Here is a 4,892-nt window from a genome sequence, read left to right as displayed (position 1 = left end):
GAGGGACTAAATAAGTAAAAAAAACTACCAAAAATAAGCAACATATTTACCGAAAGCGAGGGAATGCAGCTTTTCGATACACACTTAATGCCCTTTATATATAATTAAATATATCTAAGAAGAAACGATGAATTTTTTCATTACGAAATTTTTCGTTATTTTTTCATTATGAGGTTTTTTCACGCTGACTACTTGATAAATTCTTATAAAGGATTTATCCTATATTATATTATATTATATATATATTATAAAGAAGGTTGTAAGAAAATTTTACTAAAAGAAGGTTATTATTAAAGTCTAATTTTAGTGTTTTTTTGTTTTTTTTTTTATCAGAAAGTGATTTTTTGTCATTGAATTGCACAATTCAATCACAAAACTAATTTTTATTCACTCTAACTGAGTCATCTTACACTGGAAAATATCTTTTTAACGTCTCCGTTTTTATACATTTGGAAATATTGCCCAAATATTTGCAACGTTACTCTCTACAGACATACCAGCAAAAACATTTCTTCACCTTAATCCAGCATCAGCCAAATTATGTTGACTCTAGTATTCTTTCATATTCGTTGGATGCTTTTGAAGAAGAAAACTGGTTTTAATTTACTTGTGTCAAATGTGCCAAGTAAAAACTCATTTCATTTTCTTTCATCTAAGGTATTTGATTGTTTTGCTGAACGTTTCTAAAAAATAACCATTATAGGAGACTGTTACAGTACATAATAAGGTTGTTGGCACTCCGTCGCTTACGACGTCGAGGGTTCCAGTTGATCCGATCGACGGAACAGCCTGCTCGTGAAATTAACGTGCAAGTGGCTGAGCACTCCACAGACACGTGTACCCTTAACGTAGTTCTCGGGGATATTCAGCGTGACACAGTGTGACAACGCTGACCCTTTGAATTACAGGCACACCAGAAACAGGAAGATAGAGTGAGTGAAAGAGTAGATCAGGGTTCGCCATCATCCCCTGCCGGAGCCTCGTAGAGCTTTAGGTGTTTTCGCTCAATAAACACTCACAACGCCCGGTCTGGGAATCGAAACCGCGATCCTATGACCGCTGCGAGTCCGCTGCCCTAACCACTGGGCCATTGCACCTCCACTCATAATAAGGACTGTAATATGAAGCTGTTATATTTCCCATAGTTAATTCTTTTGCTGAGATCCCCACCGATCGTGTTGTCGTACTTCACTGGAAGTATCATTCCTCATTTCTGTACATTTGTAATTGTTTATTTATATAAGTTACTAATGTTAAAATATACAAATATCGACGGAAAAGTAATGCGGAGCAAATAATGAGTTATACGTTCGAACCTACAGTAAGTTTTTCATTTTGATTTTTTTTTCTAATACATACTAGGTGTACAATCAAATTCACCATCATACAACGTAAGAAAATCTTCCGATATGAATAGTCAATAAACTAAAGACTTTTACTTGGTTAGGTTAAGTCAACCTGATCTTTTCATAACTTCTAACACTGTCTTTGAGCGCTTGAGATTCTAAAATGAATTATTGAGCGAGTGAGTGAGTGTTATAAATGAATAAGGGATTCAAGGATTCAAAGGGAAATTAGAGGTAACAGATCAGGGAAATTACACAAATTGAGAAACAAAAGTGGCAATATTATTATACAATGACTAGTAGAAACCCGCCCGATTTTACAGTATCCTTGGTCACAAAGCCTTGGCGGATTAACCATCTTGCCGGACTAGCCGTGGTTATGCAATAATAATTCAACCTATTAATTGCACACTTTTAATTCGTCTAAAGAACCATGACCACTTCTAGTTTATCTTGGATTGATATGGATTGGTGTTTATGTTCGACTCTACCACTGACGCTTTCAGTACTCTAGCCTTTGGCAGTCATAGTTAAGGATAACTTTAAGCCAGATATGCAGAGGATCTCAAAATTTTGATGTTGCCGCCAAGAAGTGCAGAATAAATGATGCATGTGAACACACGGTGCACACAGCTCCACCGATGGCTGCGTAGTGAACTAGGCTGGTGACCACGGGAATTATAAGTTCTCCTTCGTAATTTATTTGGATTAAAGGAACTGCCAGGCCACCAGTTGCCGGAAAATCGGTGGTGTATCTCTAGAAAAAGAAGATTAAATCATGTAAAGTGCTATGGTCGATATGATTAGCAAAAGTACTTAAAGGCAGTGCATCAGCATGATCGCAGTACAATGAGTGAAACCGTAAATAGAATTTCCGGAAATACATTTTCCAGGGCGACCTTCCTTTCAAGGATGATTGTATGCAATCTGAGAGAAATTTGGTCAATATTTCAAGCTGGTCGAGTGACTGCACAGATGCTTCCTCGTAATCGCGTGATGGTCAATGTAATGATAGCGGCCTTGTGTCGTGGTGATTAATATGATGATTGTTATTGTAGTGATGGTAACGGTGGTTGTAGTGGTCTGAGACGCCAAAGCTATCAAATCGTTTGACCAAGCATGAAAATACAATTATTGATATAGTGAGGCGGTGTTGGTGCTGGTGCTGGTGATGATGATGATGATGATGATTGTGGTAGCGGTGGTAGTGAGTGGTGTTGATAATGGTTGTGATGGTGGTGTGGTTGTGGTAATGGTAATGCTGGTGGTGATGGTGGTGTGGTTGTTGTTGATGTTGGTGGTGGTGGTGATGATGGAGGTAGTTGTGACGGTGGTGGTGGTGGTAGTTGTGCTGGTGGTGGTAGGTTGTGAAGGTGGTGATGGTTGTGGTGGTGGGGATAATGGTGGTGGTGGTGGTGGTGGTGGTTGTAGTGGTGGTGTGATGGTGGTTGCGAAGGATTGTGAGAAGGCTTAAAGATGTTATAACGCATCTGTTGTGATTGTTGTCATTGTTGTTAACTCCCAGATCAGCCCTGACCCAACTGATCTGATCAAAGAGATTCCAGTGATGACCATTCCATTTTTTTTTTCTATGTGCAGGGAACTCAGAGCCACATTGTCCAACGCATCATCTTCTGAGATTGTTGGGTGCCACTTCACACAGATTCCGTTGCTATTTTCGCTAATACAATATATCCAACTTTAAAACTTTAAATTTTAAATTGAGAGATTTGGCTGTCACTGTTCGGATGGTGGTGGTGGTGGTGGTGATGGTGGTGGTGGTGGTGGTGATGGTGGTGGTGGTGATGGTGGTGGTGGTGGTGGTGGTCGTCGTCGTCGTCGTCGTTGCCGTTGTTGTCTTCCTACAATTCGAGGTATACTCTACCTACAAGATGGGGGTGATATAAAGTATGATGATAATGTGTAAGTGGTATTTTGTAGTTGTACTCTTTTGCGATCCTATCTTCTCGTGCAACTAGGATTTTAATTGTGTGCGTGCGTGTGTGCGCGCGCGTTGTTATTTAGCCCTTTGTCAGCCCTGACCGAGCAAACTTATGCCCAGCTCAAATTTCCACTAAGAGCTATGGCTTGCAATATCCACCTTCTTTCGTATCAAAAGTTAAGCGAATTCATTAACACACACACACACACACATACAAACGCATGAGAATGACAAGAGCAGAAGTTAGGTAATCATGTGATAACTCTAGTTAACTCTAGTTCCTAATCGCTGTTTTATTCATCAATATTACGCATATTGAATATGCACCAGAGCTTTGAAATGTAACAGGTCATTGTCCCTGCTATGGCTAAGTAGAAGTAGACGATAGCGCACGAATTAAAACAATATATGTGTATATGTATGTGCGTGTGTGTGTGTATGTGTATGTGTGCGCGTGCGTGTGTGAGTGTGTGTGTGCGTGTGTGTGTTCAATTATGAATTAGAAGCAGTGCTAGTGCTGTAGACATTATTAACTGCACATACTCAATGCACGTGTTTTACTTGTTCGCCGATACGCTGTGAAATAGCGCGGTGGGGATGACTCCCTCAAATCACTGGGTGTTAAAACACCTGAAAGTCATAGACAGGCGCAAAACCTCACCCCTAATCCTACTTAGGAGTGATGGATACTGAAATTTCACCATTTTTGTGGCTTATTAACATCACATATCTGAATTATGATCAGGGACGAACTGCATCACCAGTCTATGGACTATGTACAAATAGTGTAAAAACCATTTGCTGGTATGCCATAACGAAACATCTGTAGGATTAAATTCAATTATGAATTAGAACCAGCGCGAGTGTTGTAAACATTATCGACCACACATATACTCAATGTATGTATTTTGCTTGTTCGCTGGTACGCTGTGATTTAAGCGCAGTGGGAATGAATCCCTGAAAGCACAGGGTGTTATATATATTTATATTATAATAGAGAAAGCTGCTTATTAATTAGGTAATTATTACTAAAACAAAGCAATTATGAAAGGCTTGACCCTCTGGAAATTTTTTTATGTTCCAAGAAATTTCCTGTAATTTCGATTTCCGAAATTTATTAAATATTTGAACTACAAGTTTTTCACAAGTTTAAATATTCGTTGCATTCTCTGCAGAGTAGACTTTAATGTTTAATTCGTTGCAGGCGAAATTTTCCGTTTTCATTTGCAACAGTCTCTCACTCTCACTCGCTTCTATTTTCATTAATGATAATTTGATATATATTCATTTCAAAGTTTTCATTTGAAGTTTAAATTCGCTATTTGCATAACCTACAGTTTATTCTATATACTCTTTTACTCTTTACTCTTTTATTTGTTTCAATCATTTGACTGTGGCCATGCTGGAGCACCGCCTTTAGTCGAGCAAATCGACCCCAGGACTTATTCTTTATAAGCCTAGTACTTATTCTATCGGTCTCTTTTGCCGAACCGCTAAGTTACGGGGACGTAAACACATCAGCATTGGTTGTCAAGCGATGGTGGGAGGACAAACACAGACACAAAAACACACACACACACACACATATACATATGTATATATAT

This window comes from Octopus bimaculoides, chromosome 2 (assembly GCF_001194135.2).
Source record: "Octopus bimaculoides isolate UCB-OBI-ISO-001 chromosome 2, ASM119413v2, whole genome shotgun sequence".
In the NCBI taxonomy this organism is placed as follows: Eukaryota; Metazoa; Mollusca; class Cephalopoda; order Octopoda; family Octopodidae; genus Octopus; species Octopus bimaculoides.
This window is presented reverse-complemented; position numbering follows the sequence as displayed.